The sequence below is a fragment of the Anabrus simplex genome, chromosome 13 (genome assembly GCF_040414725.1).
Source record: "Anabrus simplex isolate iqAnaSimp1 chromosome 13, ASM4041472v1, whole genome shotgun sequence".
Lineage (NCBI taxonomy): Eukaryota > Metazoa > Arthropoda > Insecta > Orthoptera > Tettigoniidae > Anabrus > Anabrus simplex.
In genome coordinates this window covers 85,846,832-85,865,880 of record NC_090277.1, presented here as the reverse complement: position 1 = coordinate 85,865,880, position 19,049 = coordinate 85,846,832, and the positions used below count along the sequence as shown (strand labels likewise).

The following is a 19,049-nucleotide window of genomic DNA, read 5'->3' as shown; positions in this document are numbered from 1 at the left end:
AACAATAGACGGTGATATCTCCACACCATACGATTTCAGATTGTCTGAAATGTCCTTACTGAATGCCCTTCTGTTTGCTTTAGCTATCTGTATAAGTTTCCTAGTCATTCACGGACTCATTTTAGGCTTTCGACCACAGTTACCTTTTCGTTTTTTAACAAGTTCATCACCAGCTTTGATTGCCACATTGATTCGGCTCACTGATTTCTGTGAAACATCCAGTTTTCTTGAAACATCGCGTTGAGAATAAACCTTTGCTTTATAGAAGCATGCAACAAAGGCTTTTTTCCTTGGTAATAAGTCGGCTGTCTTCCCCATAACCACTTTTTAACAGAAAAGTAACTACACAGAAGATTCAGTACTGAAGTATCAAATACAACAATAATACCGTCTTTTTGAAACAACGAAGCCTTGTAAATCACTAGAAACAATCCTACTGACCACACATTATCACATACTCCTCAACAAAGCAAGAATGATATAGCAAATTACATATCAAGAGGCTGAAGAGAACAGCTTCTGGAGAGAAGTAAAACAACCATTGCTGACACCTCCAGAAAAAGAAACTTACCTACCACATATACTTAATACCATAGCCCAATACTATGAGCAACACATAAACAAAGCTCAATGAAATGAAATCAGTCATTCCTCCCGTACTTATTAAGATATAAATCGTGATAAACAGAAACATGTGAAAATACGATGGCGAGTCTAATAATTTGCACAACCTCTGTATATCCTTTGACACCTCTAAATGAATGGTATTTCTTCAGTATATCATAGATCGCATCCAACACAGCCGGCAAACACGCGGATATTGTAGTCTTCGGAACTTGATATACAGATTCCAAAGATCTGAGGCAGTCACAAGTCGCCAAGTACCGTAGTGTAACCTGGAGTTTCAGACGGGCAGGTGAAGCCGCTCTCATGTTTGTGTCGCGTTTCTGTATTTGCATTTTAATCATCTGTAGAAGCTGATCGAACTGGATAGCAGTGAATCGTAAGTAATTTTTAAATGTGCTTTCATCCTCCTCTAGAACTTCACGTAAAAAATATGTCCACGCACCGAATGCACTACGTCGTAGAAACCACTCTCATGCCCACATTTCTTTTTTGTTTCTTTCTATTTTTCCAACACCATTCATTATATCAGCAACAGCTGATATTCCTTCCCTTATTAGGTCCGCCATCTTAATTCAGAAGCGACTACAACGTCGTGTGAACACGCATTACATGCGAGTAGCTGGCCAAGATATGCGCATGCATCATGCTAGTCCTATTCGCAATGAGACGTAGGGTCACCGAATTTAGTTTTCAGGTCTCCCGTTAGAATGGCCTTTCTTAGACATAAGTTTTGAATGTCCTCTTATGTTCAGCATGTGTCTTATGACGAGTGCATGGGAAAATTCGCTAATGTATTGCTAATTATGATGCTTACGGAGAAACCACGTGTTCTGAATGTTGCTTATGATCCGTTTTTGCGGTAGTACAAATAATCAGGCATATCGTGCCATGTTTGAAATATTTCAAGAACATTTATATGGTTTCATTGAAGCTCTTCCTATCACCGATTTCTTCTGCGCTTACTTTCTCCAAACTCTTTAGGTCAGCAATAGAGTCTGCCAAGAATATTACTTTAGCCCTTGCAACATTCATCTTTTCCAAATTTGTAGGTAGGCTACACCACTTTCCTAGTTAATTTCCGCACAGGTTTCACTACCTATCGTTTTTGCAGGTGATACAGCTTTTTCATATATTCTGCAGTTACCACGTTACCATTTACTTTAAAATTCTTGCTCAATATTGTAATCTTACATTTTTTAATATATGGCTAGGGTCAAAACTAAAAAATATAGACCTGCTGGGATCTAATGGGTGCTGAATTTGATATTCAAGGTCTACCTCCTTTCCACACAAGGAATTAAACGTGGCAAAATTCACTTGACAATTGTCTGTCACAATTCGGACGACTTGGAATCCACAGTTTTCAACAACGTGTAAGTCCTCGCGTGTTACTTTGGCTAGTTTGATCTCCTGTCAGGCTCTGTGTAAAATAATATGACGCAGGAATCCTGTGAAATGTGGAAAGACCTTTGAACAGAATGCAGAGCAATTTAGTAGCATGCTTATCTTCAATACCGATAGCCTCTCTCTTTATATCAGTAATTCCTAGAAGCATATCAAAATTTCTGCCATAGACCAGCTTTTCTTTTATTGCCATCTCATCTATGATGAGAGAACCTACCTTTTCATTATCATGCTGTAAGGACTTCTTTCGTCTTTTCTGCTATCAGACGTGCTCGTACGAAATTAGTAATTCCTGTCTCTGCTCTGGAAGGTCAATGTAAGATTTTAAAGTTTTTAAGAGATCATAGGAGGGTATCCTGTAGATGACCTGTTGGACATTAATATGCAGACCTTTATAGTATTCTCTCTGAATTTATATTTTTGTTTACAAAAAGCTTAAATCTACTCAATCAAGAAATTTGCTTTCAAATCATCTTGTTCAGCTAGTCCTGTAATTTTATTTTAGAGTTGATGCATCCTTTCTTTTAAAGTGGTAATACTATTTTTCTGCTTCATTTAGAGTTGCCACAAGGTTCAGGATGAAATTCAGGACACCAACATCGACAACTTCCAACCATAGGCGCCGACTCCATGGGAGCACTTGCTCCCATGCATAAAGCGGTATGGGAACGCAATCGTGTTTTTGCTCCCGTAATAATATTTGATATTTTCATCCTTGCCCCCGTGCTCATGTCCAAAAGTCGGCGCCTGTAGTTTCATAGAGTGTACCTAAGTGCTAAAATACCACCCCTAAGCATGAGTGCAGAATTCAATACAGCTGTACTCATGTATAAAATAAAACATAAATTTATACAACACAACACTACACATACTCTGAATTCTGACAACCATCCATATAGTACTAGGCATGCAAATGACTTTGCCTTATACAATGTTTGCTCTTATAAATATGGTATAAACAGCTTGAAGTTCTCTGCGATCCAGTTATTTAATAACATCCCTGTGGAGATAAAACAGCACCAACTTTGGCAAAATTCAAACAAAGAGTCAAGCATTATTTTTGGGAAAGGTACAGTGCTGTTTAAATCAAAATATCAGATGTCATTTAAGGCATTCTCCCAAACAATCTTGCAAACTGTCCAGAACTATTCTTGTACCTCTACAACTTTTATGTTATGTAAATGTAAATACTCTGTAATCTGTTCTTGTACCTCTGCAACTCTGTGTTATGTATATATACTGTAAATACTCTGTAATCAATTCCTGTACGTCTGCAACTGTTGTGTTATGTAATTATAAATAATCTGAAATCTATTCTTGTACTTCAGCAACTCTTATGTAAATGAAAATACTCCATAATTCATTCTTGTACCTTTGCAACTTTCATGTTACGTAAATGTAAATACAGTCAGAAATAATTCTCTGTAATCCTCATATTGATGATGTACATATTTTATATACATTGTATGTGTTTATATGTTCAACCATTTACTAATTATCTTATATACACAAACTATATTTTGATGTGTAAGTGCCCGCCAGTATGTAATGTCCTGTACAATTCCTATGTATGAGCCTGCAGGCTCGTTGGAATTAATTGAAATAAATGAATGTTAATTATGTTAATGTTATTTGGATAATTCCATATGAACTTCCCCGTCCGTTACCAAAAGACACACTTGATATATGATGTTAATGTTAAAAATCAAATAGAGAAATAATAAGGAATCATACTTTATGTAAAACACCTATCGTACATACCACTCCAAAATAATTTAATATACAATGTTATTTTCATAGATTTTTAAGTAACAGATGGGACAGCTCACGTGGAATTACTCATTTCTCAACAACACGGATAAGTGAAAACTAAAAACAGCATTTATTAACTATTTTTAAAAAGATATTTATGAGACAGAAGTGCCCTGATTCTGATACCTGTCATACTTTTCCGAACTTGGCACACTTTTTAGCAACTCATCACTTTTTAAATGTACTGTAATCATAAAATTTCTGCCAAGATATTTCTTTAAAATTGTATTGCAGCATTAATATTGATTTAACAGATTCTACTTTCCGTCTATTTGTCATCTGTCCATTGTGAATTCATTAAAGAAAAACTTCTTTCCACGCATGCATTAGGGCCAGGTAAAAAGAAATAGAACTGAGCCAATTTAAGCTATTGCTTTACAAACTGAACCAATTTATTACTAGCTAGCATGGATACAAAATATTTTTCATTATTATTCAACACGCTGCTCCCGAGCGGAAGAAGATAGCGTTACCGTAGGTCAAGCCTGTTATACATTGTATCAAATTCCAGCCATCTTTAGACAATTGTTGTCATTACGAAAATGTTAAACTACAATTCTCCCCACAGGGTATATATGAGTGTTTAGCGTGAATTATTACAAGTATTGGAACTGGCTGATGTAACAAGCCCATTCACATTTCATAATAATAATAATAATATTTACATTCAAAACTAAACAGCAAGAATAAGAAAAAGAAGTAATATTTACATGCATTCTAGCGGTACTGCAAATTTGTAATCTGTTTATACACGTGTGTTACATTAAATTAATATAGTGTTAATATCGTTGGTATGATTATTCAGTATTGAATGTGTGTGTATTGTTAACCTGAAATACTCCTGTTTGAGTGACGAGGTATGGCTTTGCGCACTCAAGAAGTATCAGAATCAACTATAGATTTACACTGAATAATAATTGCTGCTGTAAGTACTATATAACGGTATATTTTAATAATTAATACTCGTGCATTAGCGGTAAGAATGCTTCATTATCGATGTTTGTTTTTATTTTTCATTCCCTTAAAAAAAAAAAAAAAAAAAAACAAGTATGAAATCACTGTTAAGCTTAATGGTAAAGGAAAGGGGCCTTTGATATAAAGATATTGAAGAACGCATATAATTTACTTTACTATTTCGTCTCAATTGAGGTAGCTGTATGGATTCGGCATACTCTGCCATATTATTGCTGTAATTGTGGTAGAGCCTAAGGGATTAGCCTTAATTCAGGCTTTTGTATAGGGATGACATGAATACCTGCATGTCTCATAATGGTGCCAGCACAATAGATCTGGTGTTTATAAACTCCAAGTTTGTGCCGATCAAGCAGGAGGTCATTCTCGAGGTGCAACGGAAACACCTACCAGTTGCAACTTCCTTACATATGGCGAATAGGCATAGTATGCTTGTTACATTTACAGTAGAGACCGTACAAGAACAAGTAGAAAAAGTAATCCGTCTCATATCTCTGGTGAAGATAATCAAACGATACTAAACGTATTACGAGAGGGTAATCTTAATGAGGCTGCATTATATCTAGAAGTGCTGTTCCAGAATGCTACTCTACCATCAATACCTGTAGTCAGGAAATCTCAACCCTGGTTCACCAAGGAATGCTATAAATGTTGTAGAGATGTACTGGAAGCATAACATACAGCCAGAAGAGAGAAAACAAACAAATTCCTTGAAATATATGCCAGTAAAAGGAGAGCATACAAACTACTACTAAAAGAAGCCAAAAATCATTATAGAGAGGAAGAAGAAAGAAACTTATAGAATGTGCCAGTCTAGATCCTTACCTGGCTCTGAAGCCTAGACAACCAAAGTTCTCCAGGAACTTACCAATGGAAGATTGGGAAAAGCACTTGAGTGCAGTGCTTCAAGAGAGAGACACACGACCTACTAATTATTTCATGCCAGTTTTTCAATTAATCCCTGAAATTGACAAATTTTCAGTTAATGAGGTATCAACTATTACAGCATCTAAAGATAACAAGGCATGTAGCCCAGATCACATTTTTAATGAACATCTTAAAGCTGCTCTCCCAAAATTGGGTGAATCCATTACTCACGTAATGAATGAATGAATGATTGCTTACGGCAAGGTTGGGTACCAGACAATTGGAGAAAATCTACTGTTAAAATGCTATATAAAGGCAAAAGTGATACCGCAGATCCCAACTGATATAGAGGAATAGCGTTAGGATGTAGGCTACTTTACTAAAGGCTTTAACTTCACTAGTAGGTAAATGTCTCATTAAACTGGTGGAAAATAACCTATTGGAGTCGCAATTCATATTTATAAAAGGAAAATCAATGACTTTAGCTGTCCGCTGTCTCCAAACTGACATAAAGAAACCAGGGAGTAAATTACATGCCATCTTTATAGATTATTCAAGAGCTTTTGACACCATAAGCAGAACCATACTGTTAGAAAAATTAGAGAGTATTATTGATAGTATGAAGTACCTTATGCCGCTGATTAGGAACCTACTGCTCAACAGTTCAATAGAAATAGATGATGGCATTACCAAATCTAATATTTTAGAACAAACAAGCGGGGTATTGCAGGGAGATCCATTAAGTCCACTACTCTTCATCATTGCGACAGCAGACATAGTAGATGTGGTAAACCAGGAAAGCGTCAAACTATTAATGTATGCTGATGATATGGTCTTAACATCAACTTCAAGAGAAGGAACTCCAGGAATCATTCAACCAAATAGCAGGTTGGATAAATAAAAATGAGCTCAAACTGAATGTAGAAAAAACAGTTTCCATGACGTTTGGAAGAGGGGGGCCTCATGGAACCTTCTTTCATGGAGACCAAGAACTTAAGTTAGAAACCCGTTACCACCCTGATGCCGGATTGCTCCATGCAGGGGGACGGACCCATCTGGCCAAAGCAGGGGAAGAGGCGCCGATAAGGCTTGAATCTCCCCGGTTGAGGTATTTTCGGGTTTCTCACGTTTACCCCCGAACTGTTTCACGTACTCTTGAACTCTCTCTTCAAAGTTCTTTTCAACTTTCTCTCACGGTACTTGTTCGCTATCGGTCTCGTGGTCATATTTAGCCTTAGATGGAGTTTACCACCCACTTAGGGCTGCACTCTCAAGCAACCCGACTCTAAGGAGAGATCCTCCCGGAAGCCGCAGCGGTCTCTACGGGCCTGGCACCCTCTGCGGAGCGTGGCCCCATTCAAGAAGGACTTGAACTCGCTGCAGGTTCCCGGGATAAGTGGACCCTCCCAAACACCACATTTCTCGGCAGGGTGAACCTGTGAGATTCGGTGCTGGGCTCTTCCCTGTTCGCTCGCCACTACTAAGGGAATCCTTGTTAGTTTCTTTTCCTCCGCTTAATAATATGCTTAAATTCAGCGGGTAGTCTCGCCTGCTCTGAGGTCGTGTTTGGTTTGTGTGTGTTGCACAAAATGTTCGGTCGCTGCACACACAGCACACACTTTCGAGCTTGGTCGCGAAATACTTGGGTGTAATTTTTCAAACCCAAGGTAATGTTTTTACCCTCCATCTCATGGACCATCTAAATGCATCTATGAAAGCAATATCTGACATTAAGCATCTGATAAACTTGTCTTTAGAAACAGCCATAAAACTCTTTCATCTAAAAATCAGCCCTATAGCAGCATATGGCTTGGAAAACATTTGGGAACATTTGAGTATGTAACAGATAAAATCGAGAAGTTGAAGGCAATCTTCCTTGAAACGGACTCTGAGCCTCTCCAAATATTCTCCTTCCTGGCTCGTGTATGAGCTATCCAGAGAGGGATTTTATGTGGAAGAGCTAAGGTTACAGTTGTTACTTCCAGCAACAACACCCTATGTACACCTGCTTCAAGACCTACGATCGAAGAAGGCTGACATCTGGGAAGATTTCTACTCCACCGATGCCATGCTAAATTGCGAGTGGGTTCAAGGTGGATATGAACTGCGACACTTGCTGACAAGGTTCTCCGATCATGGGTTCCAGTATAAACTGTAACATAAAGCATTATCATGAGCCAGGTTTGAACTGTGTATGTTCAAGATGTGGTGCACACTGTACTAGGTAGGCTACCATGTTTTAAGTTGTAAACAGCAATCGGAATCACTGGTAAAATTTTGTAACGAAGATTTGTATATTAATTCTTTGCACATTGCTTGTGTTAAACTAATTATATAGGCCTACATTTAAGTTTCACCATTGGTCGAGATTAGTATAGTGAGCAAACCTATTCTTGAGCCCTGAGCTCCATAGTGCTGAATGGGAACTAGGGCTCAAGAAGAGGTTCGCACACTAGTTTCCAGTGAATGAGAATGATAGTAGCACCCACTGTTCAAGAGTTTTACTGTAGTATCTAAATACAGTATATGAGAAAAGAGTGACTTGTTGCTTAAAACTGAGCTGCAGGTCCTTGCCATTGACTTTAATTGTTTCAGTTTCTGGTGTTACTTCCCAAGAGCCTTTGTAGGTTAAGTGGGTGAAAAAGTGTATAAAAATGATGTAAAATGATGCCTGAAGTAGCGTAGAAGGGAGATCCTTCCTTTTTGCTTGCTAGGGGCCTACCACCCTGCCCCTAGAAGTATTATTACTTACATGGAAGAATTAAAGTGGGGGCATTGTAAAACTCAGATTTGCGACCTTTTCCTGTGTCCCTGGTGGGCAGCTTGGGTTTTCTGTTGCCTCCAATAGGGGCAAAAGGCTGCCTGCACCTTCGTTAAAAGTAAGAAAACCATTCCGTTTCAAGTTGTCATGGTGCATGCCCATTTCATTTTTTATAAATTTTAATTTTAGGTCCACCTCTCAATGCTTGATAAACTAATACTCATAATTTAAGTGATAAATTTAGTCATATTTTCTTTGGTACATGTTTTGACCTTTTGTGGTCATCAAATACAATTAACAGAAACAATGGAATAATATTTAAAAATCTATGAATGAATAAATGATGGGTATCATGATTGGATGAAAACATTATTTAAAAAACTCAGTAAATTGTCTGTCATAAAATCATGCTTCTGTCGTATTATAATTCACAATATAAGTTAACTGTTCGTTGATCTTTTAAAAGATTAACATGTTGTCTTTGGGAGAACTTCCTTATTCTATATGTATGCTGATGACATGGTCCTAGGTTCACAGACCAAAGCTGACCTTCAAGAAGCCTTAAACAAACTGAACATTTGGGATGAAAACAATAAATTTGTCATAAACCAGGTAAAAACAGCATACAGTGGAACCTCGGATTGCGAGAAACTTGGTCTACGAGTGTTTTGCAAGACGAGCAAATATTTGAAATAAATTGTGACTTGATAAGCGAGTGAGGTTTCGCAATACGAACGTCACGTGAATCTGTTCAATGACAATGCAATGTCACATTTTCGTGAAATCCTCAAAAAGAGGCAAAAGCAACAGTCATTGGACAGGTTCCTCGTTAAAGTTGCACGAAAAGAAAACACTTCCAAAGAGCCAACCGATAGCAGTGATTCCGTTAGTGAAATTCGTGCTACACAGTAACTCTTCTCATGTCATCTCTCGTCTCCCTCACACCAACAATGAATCTATTGTAAGGTAAAGTGCAGTTTAATTGTTTTACGTTATATTTTGTTTTAGAAATGTTATGCGAATAAATGTTTTTGTGTTGTGGACAAATCATCCGAGTTTCAATAGTTTCTTATGGGAAAATTTGCTTTGATATTTGAGCGATTTGGATTACGAGCATGTTGCCGGAACTAATTATCCTCGCAATCCAAGGTTCCACTGTATATGGTTTTTCGGAAAGGGGGCAGGATACCAGCCGAAGACAAGATATTACTAGAAACAAAATAAATAGATCTGGTAACTTCATTCAAATACTTAGGACTAAGACATCAGGGAAAGAGCAACTGCAATAAGAGCCATGTACGATCTGAAGAATATAACGAAGCTCCTTCTGAATACAGCTTTGACTCTGTTCAACGCTAAAATAGTACCAATTATCTTGTATGCCTTGGAACTGTTCTGGGAATTCCTATCAAAGATCTAGAGACAATAGAGAAAGTAAAAGCCTACTTCCTGAAAAGAGCCCTCGGAATAGCAAAAAACACACCCTCAAGGCTTGCATATGAACTTGCAAGAGAAACCTTCTTCATTGATGACTTGAAATGTCACTTAATGCTGCCATCAACCAGTCAAGAGAGGAAACTACTGACCCTCCGACGAGACAAGCGGATGAAAATAGAAGAAAAATTCTACTCTACAGATGGCATGAATGATAGACGATGGACAAAAGAAAACCATGACATTCGTTCTGTACTGACAAGGCTGGCGATACATGGATTCCACCACAGAATTCATAGACTGTTTGTATAGTTTGTGTGATCAGTTCTGTGAAAAATATCACTTCTCCTGCTGCAAGAATCGCAAGAGAACCCTACTAGATTATAGCAGAGACTAACCACCCACAATTCTCTATGTACATTTGTATGCTCTTGTTAATGAATAAAAGAAATTAATTAAAGTGGCCCTTGAAATTGTAATAGACAGCTTTCTGATCAATGAACATCAATGCAGAAACGGTGTCATGAAGTTTATTGTTTGCAACTTTACTTTTGGCCACTTTGTCACTGTTAGCAAGGGATGCTAAAGACCTCTTAGTCCGTTTGCAACCCTAACATGGGGACTTATGCTCCCAGATTTTCTTTACTTGCCCCCATTCCAGTGGTCTTGTCACCTGCTGGACCTAAGCTGGCAGCCTTATATAGCATGTTGTGACATCATCCAAGCCACGCCATGTTAGATCTGTAACTTGCCTTTCGCGAAGGCTCACCAGAATCTTTACCCAGTTTCTTGCAATTTATTTTAGGTACATGAATTTGTTGTTAATTCACAGCATATGTAGTGCTAATGGATCATTACATTTTTGTGGGGTTGGTGTTGGCCATCATGTTTGTTTTTGGTACTGTAATTAGCATGACATGAACATCAAGATAGGTCCAGGGTGTCGGTCGATTGTGGGTCCATTGCACGAATGAACAGAAGTGGTGATAAGGCTGAGGGCTGTGAAACATACCAGATGTCCCTGCAGAAGCTTGGATATAGTTTCATGGCTCTGTATATACACGGAGTATATTTTAAGACAATAGTGGAGTACAGAGGCATAGGAGTGCAGAAAAGCAGTGACAGTGTGCGCAGTCCCACAATGGTCAGCGGTCGTACTCATCTCACATAAGCAGCGTAATTATGCCTATAGAAACCAAATGAAACTGAACTTGTCAGCTATATATACATGCATAGGACAAATAAATAAAGGAAACAATTAAACTAGTAAATGAAACTGAACTCACCAGTATTTACAGAAGATGTTGAAAGTTATCTTGTTAAGCTGCGATGCAAGCTTCACATCTGATGAGATTTAGAAACAGACTTTGCAGTTTCAGAATTATTCCTCTAACCTTACCCTTTGAGAGTTCCCCATACATAAAATTTACATGTGTTTAAATCAGGTGAACAAGGGGACCATAGGCCTTTACTGAAGATTTCATCATTATCAAACACTTCCTGCAACTGCCGCATAGAGTTACGTACCGCATGGGCTGTCGCACCGTCCTACTGGAAATAGCCATACCTTTTTCTCTTATCCAGTCAGTTCAGTACAAAATGGTTCGAGAATGCTGTGAATATAATAGTCGGAAGTAATCGTGTTCTGAAAAAATATCTGACTGATAATTCGTCGGGCACTAATAGTGCACCATACACCCACCTTGAGATCGTGCAGAGGTCTTGGCTATAAAATGTGTGGGTTCTCTGTATCCCAGATCCTATTCTCCTGTGAACTGATATATCCAGTCAGATAAAATCATGCTTCGTCACTCATAAAAAGAAAGTTCAGATCCACTATACCATCGTGGACACTGTTCATCAAACAAAACTCCCATGGCACTACAGCCCTGACGGTCCTTGGCCTACCAAGTGACCGCTGCTCAGCGCAGAGGCCTGAAGATTATGAAGCGACATATTGTCAATGTGACGAATCCTCTCGGCCGTTATTCTTGGCTTTCTAGACCGGGGTCACCATAGCTTGGTTCTATGCTGAACTACTAGTCATGATTTTTCTCTCTTAACCTGCGTGTCAGCAAACATAACATTCTTTTATACTTGATCAACGATGAGATGTTTCAAGCAGATTTCACGTCACCACTCTGTTGTCAAATGGCACACTAAGACCATGTAAATATTTGACTTGCTGTGGACATGTACATAACACCTTTTTTTATTATGCTAATTTTACTATTTAACTTTCGTGCACCGGGCGAGTTGGCCGTGCGTGTAGAGGCGCGCGGCTGTGAGCTTGCATCCGGGAGATAGTAGGTTCGAATCCCACTATCGGCAGCCCTGAAAATGGTTTTCCGTGGTTTCCCATTTTCACACCAGGCAAATGCTGGGGCTGTACCTTAATTAAGGCCACGGCCGCTTCCTTCCCATTCCTAGGCCTTTCCTATCCCATCGTCGCCATAAGACCTATCTGTGTCGGTGCGACGTAAAGCCCCTAACAAAAAAAAAACTTTCGTGCATCACTAGGCTGAAGATGTTCCCAAGAGGGACGGAACATGCACCTTTAACTTTGCTTTAAGAATAAAAACCTTTGTAAGTAATTGTAAAGGTGGAACTTTTAATGTTAATATCTTTAAACTGTTCAAATTGTCATACGGGCAAAACATTACTTGTAATTTAGTGAGTGTTCTGTGAAAAATGAAGTTTTTATTTGGGATTTGAGAATTGGAGGAGGAGGTTAAAAGAATGGCATTCCATGATTGTATAAAAAGGAAGTTGCCTACGGAAATACGAAGTGGAAAAGAAGAGTGGGACAATTTAAGACAGACATTTGTGGAAACAGCAATTGAGGTATGCGGGAAAACAAAAGCAAAGGTTAAGGAAAAGAAGACACGGTGGTGGACAGACAAAATAAAAAATAAATAAAAGAAAGGAACAAGGTGAAGAAAGAAATTGATAAGGAGAAGCAAAAAACGTATCAGAGGAATGAGATTAAGATAGAAAGGTTACGTGTGGATGCAAAAGATTGAAACTACAAGTAAAGAGGAGTATCAAGGAAGAAAAGGAGAAAAGTTCGGGAGAGTTTACCAACAAAATTGAGCAAGATAGTTGAGGAAATCAGAAACTATTATATAGAGTAATAAAATTGAAAAGAATAAATCAAGAAAAAATCAAGGCATTAGAGAGAGAAGATGGATCTATAGTACATGACGAAAAGGGTCTTCAGAAGGTGATGGCAAAGTATTTTGAAAAACTTTGTAATGAGGATGACTGCTCAGAGGAAGAAGGAGATAAGAAAAGGGAAATAATAGATGGAGAAAAAGAAGAGAACCCGATAACATGGTTGGAACTTGAAAGGGCAGCGAAAGTGATGACCAAAGGTAAAGCAAGTGGAAAAGACGAATTCAATGCTGATATGATTAAGGCAGAAGGGAGCATTGGACTACAATGGCTATACAGAAGGATGAAAGGATACCTGAAGATTGGCAACAAGGAAGCATTGTACCACTGTTCAAAAAAGGAAATAGGAAGAAATGTGAAAATTATAGAGGTATAACCCTATTATCACTTGGGATAAAAATAATGGAGAAAGTCATAGACAAAAGACTGAGGGATATAATAGAAACACAGTTATAGAAAGAACAATATGGCTTGAGACTGAATAAATTTTTTTTTTTTTTTTTTTTGCTATATGCTTTGCGTCGCACCGACACAAATATGTCTTATGGCAACGATGGGATAGGAAAGGACTAGGAAGTGGAAGGAAGCGGCCGTGGCCTTAATTAAGGTACAGCCCCGGCATTTGCCTGGTGTGAAAATGGGAAACCACGGAAAACCATCTTCAGGGCTGCCGACAGTGGGGCTCGAACCCACTATCTCCCAATTACTGGATACTGGCCGCACTTAAGCGACTGCAGCTATCGAGCTCGGTAGACTGAATAAATCAACAATGGACTTGATATTTATAGTGCGAACGGTCATGGAAAAATATCTGGAAAGGAACAAGCAAATCATCTTTGTATTTTTTGGATTTGGTAAAAGCTTATGATACAGTTAAGAGAACATGTGTATGGGAATGCCTACTGAAAAGGAGTGTACCAAAATCATTAATTAACAAGATAAAAATGTTGTATCATGAGAGTAAAAGCAGTATACAAGTGGGGAGTGGTGACTGAAATATTTTATTTAAAAAACGGTCTCGAACAGGGAAGTACACTGTCACTATTATTGTTTATTATATTGAAGGATGAAATCATAAAACATGTAAAACAGAGTATCAGTAGTGATGGAGTGAAATGCTTTGTTATTTGCAGATGATGTGGCGATTTGGGGAAAGGGAGAAAAGGATGTACAAAGGAGACTGGACATTAGGAATGAAAATCTAAAGAAGTTTAGAATGGTTATTAGTAAAAAGAAAACTGTAGCCATGCACTGTGGAAAAGAGAAAAAGAGAAGCCAAGTGAACATAGAGAACAGTTAGAGAATGTAGAACAGTTTACATATCCGGGTACCATTATTAATAGAAATAATGAAATCAACCTTGAAATTAAAAACAGACTAAGTAAAGGTACAACATTTTATCATCAAGTCAGAGAGCATTTATGGGATGACAAAGTACCCAAGAGAACAAAATTAACATAATATAAACAGTATTTCATACCAGTTGTAACATATGGACTAGAAACGCTGGTAACTAATAAGAGACAAGGAGTAAGATCCAAGCAGTAGAAATGAAATTTTTAAGAACATCGGTTAAAAAGACAAGAAGAGATAGAATCCAAAATATTAAAATCAGAGAAGAGATAAATATAGAACCGTTAGTACAGAACATACAGAAAGCAAGACTGAGAAGGTTCGGACATGTAAAAAAGAATGGGAAAGGAACGGGTAGCAAGAAGGGAATTGGAAAGAGAAGTTAAGGGAAAGAGACCAGTTGAAAGACCGAGAAGAAGGTGGATGGATCAGATTTGGAAGGACATTAGAGAAGCTGGATGGGATGTGGCAGAAGTAATGGAGCAGAAAAAGTGTAAGGACAGAAAGGAGTGGAGGAGGCTTGTTAACCACACCTGGGCAACTGGAGTGGGACATTGATGATGATGATTATTATTATTATTCTAAGATTAAATGTATCACTATTTGTGCACCATCCCATATTTTTTCAGCCGTGTAGCTGGTTTGCTTTTCTAATAACAGCTCTCCAGTTATCACAGCAGTGGGCCTTCTATTGTATTGGCCCAAAAGTGTGAACTCCCACTTCTTGCTCTTGTTGGTCAATGAAAATCTGCCGTGGTCTTCCTTTTTGTTGTATGTCCGGCGCTCCCTTCTCGCTCCGCCAGCCAGCAGCACGCGCGCCTGTGTATCATTCTGCTAGCTTCGACGCGCAGCCCTCAGTGCGCGTGCCTGACCATCGAGTGTACTATAAATAGGAGCTCCCTGCCTGCTCACTTGCCCACTTGCCCGGTGTCCAGCTCCAGAATACACCCTACGTCGAGCACGGAGGCTACTCCTCTTGAAAATGTGCTTCGACCAGGTGGACTGAATTTCTGGCAGTACGAGGTTTCACCTCTGGTCACCGCTCCCTTACCTGTTTCCGCTGCCTATGTTCCGTAATTCTTTTACAAGCCATTTTCATTCCCTAATTTATGCAAGCTCCCTTAGTTTCGCTAGGTGAAATTTCTTCAATCAATTGAACTTGCTTTTTTAGGAATTCAGGCACTTCAACAAACAAGGACTCTCAAAGACATTTATGTTAGTGTGCCAGATAGTTCTCGACTATCAACGTGTCAATTCACAAAGACTATCTTTTCAAGATAGAAGTGTATATAAAGACTGTAAACCTGTACATATTGTATAAAGACAGACTTTTCTCAAGATTCAATATTCCTTTTTGCTTCAAAATAAATTTCAGTTATTTGTGTAAATATCATAAAGTGAAGCAATAAAAGTTGTGTTTGTAAATTTCAACCTTGGTTACAACACAACTCTATGGCGACGAGGTAAAAAACGTCACACTCTCCAATTCTTCGGCCCCAATCGCCAACTCTATGGCGACGAGGTAAAAACGCAACAACCTACAATTCTTCGACCCCAGTTGCCAACTCTATGCCGACGAGGTAAAAACGCAACAAACTACACGTCATCAGCCCCAATCGCCAACTCTATAGTGACGAGGTACACACGGCACTACAATTCAACAGGCCCAGTTGTCAACTCTACGGCGACGTGCTCAACAACAACGACACTCCAACCAGTTCTGACACACAGCTTACCTTACTCTTTCTTGCACGCATATCGCAATGGCTACTGCGGAACAACTCGCTACGGTCTTCCAAGCCTTACAGCAGCAACAACAACAGTTTATGCAGCAACAACAGGCAGCATTAATTCAGGCTATTCAAGCTATTTCTGTCTCTACACAGCCATCAGCTATTCCTCCGTTCTCTGCTTTTGATCCGGCTAAGGAAGAATGGTCAGTTTATTTAGCCCGTTTGCAACAGCATTTCATCTGCCATTCTGTCACAGATGATCAACGCCGCCGCGCACTATTTCTTAGTTCGGTTGGCAATGCTACGTGTGAATTACTACGTAAATTAAGTCCAGAAGAACACTTATCTGGGGTACCCTTCACGCAGCTCTTGGCCCGTCTCACGGAACACTATGCCAAAGCTCCTCACATAGTGGCTGCTCGCTATAAATTTTTTCAAAGCAGAAAGCAACCCCATCAGACACATACTGAATGGATAACTGAATTGCGTGGTCTAGCTAAACCCTGCCAGTTCATCTGCTCCAAGGACGGTTGTGGTTCATCCTACACTGATTCTCTTATTCGGGACATGATAATTTTACATACTCCTGAAGACAAAATACGTTTTGACGCTGTCAAGCAGAGTAACCCTTCTTTAGAAGACGTCCAGCGTATTGCTACGGTTTATGAGCTTACTACCAAGACTGCCGCAGCCATAGCTTCTCCACACGAAGTTGCACAAGTCTCGCCTCAGGCCCGCAAGTCCTCTGCTACAGTGAACCGTACGGATAAGGCGCTCTCCACCAAGCATTCTCGCCAGGTTCCCTCTCGTAATGCTACACGGAAGCCCAATTCTAAAAGCACCTCGAAACTCCTGCCTTCCTGCCGAGGTTGTTTCAAGCATCATGAACGTCGTGACTGTCGTTTTTTCAAAGCTACTTGTGAACGATGTAATAAACTTGGACACATTAAAACTGTCTGTCAAAGTTCGCTCCGCCCTGCTAAGACTACTGCAGCACGCCGGAAGCATATACAGCCCCGCCAAGACATGGAAGTTGATCAGATCAATCTTATTCTTCCCACAAAGGATTCTCACAAAATCATCATTCCTCTCTCATTCTCTGATCGATCTGTCGATTTTCAATTAGACACTGGATCACCTGTCTCTATTATTAACCTGACTACCTACCACGACTTAGGTTCACCTTCATGCTCTCCAGCTGACATCCAGCTCGTGACATTTAACAAGAAGAAAATTGACATCAAAGGTCAAATCAAGCTTCAGGCTAGTTATAAAGGAATTCAGACGGCCATTCCTCTTCTCGTAGTTAACAACTACACTGCATCAAACATTATGGGCATGGATCTATTTAACTTATTTGGTTTCCAGATACATGACAACATTAACGTCGTATCTACATTGCATCCTACTTCTGACGTTACCGCTCTCCTAGCGCAGTTTCCTGAAGTCTTCGACTCTCAGCTCGGAACAGCCAAAGACTATACAGCTCACATACAGCTGAAATCCGGAGCTAAGCCTCGCTTCTTCAAAGCACGCCCAGTACCCCTAGCACTTCAAGACCAGGTCACGAAAGAATTAGAAAGATGGATACAAACTGGAATTGTTGTACCAGTTACTTCTAGTCCATGGGCTACTCCACTCGTGGTAATCAAGAAACCTGATGGTAATGTTCGACTTTGTGGCGATTTTCGATCTACAGTCAACGTACAACTCGACACAGATATCTTTCCTATTCCACGTCCAGAAGACTTATTCCGTCGTCTCTCTGGTGGACAATTCTTCTCTCGAGTTGATCTTAAAGAAGCATATCTCCAGCTACTCTTAGACGAAGAATCTAAGAAATTTCTCACACTCAACACTCCTCTCGGACTGCTACAGCTCCAGCGGCTCCCATTCGGTATTTCATCCTCAGCGGCTATTTTTCAGCGCTATTTGGCTCAACTCACTGCCTCCATTCCCGGTTGTGCTAACTACCTGGATGATATTATTGTTACTGGAAAAGATCATCAGGAACATCTAACCAATCTACGCCTCCTTCTCCAGAAATTGAAAGACAATGGCCTACGAGCGAATCTCGCTAAATGTACCTTCTTTCAGCCTCAAGTTCACTACCTAGGACATATACTTGATAAGAATGGAATTCGTCCTAGTACACAGAATGTCTCAGCGATAGTAAACATGCCAGCACCTCAGAACCTCAAGCAGCTTCAGTCCTTCATAGGCAAAGCGAACTATTATAATAAGTTCATTCCACGCTTCGCTACAGTGGCAGCTCCATTAAACGCTCTACGTAAAAAAGGTGTTAAGTTTCAGTGGACTCCGCAATGCCAACAGGCATGGAAAACAATCAACAACGCCTTAATTCAAGCTGTACAACTCACTCATTTTCAGCCTGACAAGATCATCACGCTAGCTACTGACGCTTCAGACTATGGTGTCGGTGCCGTTCTCTCCCAGAAGGATCGTCATGGACAAGAACGCCCCATCGCCTTCGCTTCGAAAACACTTAATGACCATCAACGTCGATACTCACAGATAGAGAAAGAAGCTTTAGCCATCATCTTTGGTATTCGCCGTTTCAATGAATATCTCTATGGCAACCATTTCCTGATCATTACCGATCATAAGCCTCTCGTACACTTATTCCATCCTGGTAATAAGATCCCAGAGAATTCCCTCAGAAAGCTTCAAAGATGGTCCATGTTCCTTTCTGATTATTCCTATCAGATTGTATATCGAGCCACATCCCAGCATTGTAATGCTGATGCCCTATCCCGCTTACCCGTTGGTCCTGATACTGCCTTCGATTCTCAAGAATCTGAATGTCTTCAGTTGGACATCGAACTTGAAGATACTGTATCCAGTTTTCCTATTGATGCTACCTGCATAGCTAAAGCTACGGATAAGGACAG

At 39.5% G+C, this 19,049-nt stretch overlaps 1 long non-coding RNA gene across 1 annotated transcript in view; it reads left to right on the top strand.

The window, feature by feature from the left end:
* The first annotated feature begins 4,570 nt into the window (after positions 1–4,570).
* LOC136884986 (uncharacterized) overlaps positions 4,571–19,049 on the top strand; it is a 38,941-nt gene continuing 24,462 nt past the window's right edge. The window contains exon 1 of the long non-coding RNA XR_010861446.2: positions 4,571–4,768. This is a non-coding gene — a long non-coding RNA (uncharacterized lncRNA). The remainder of the gene's footprint in view (positions 4,769–19,049) is intronic.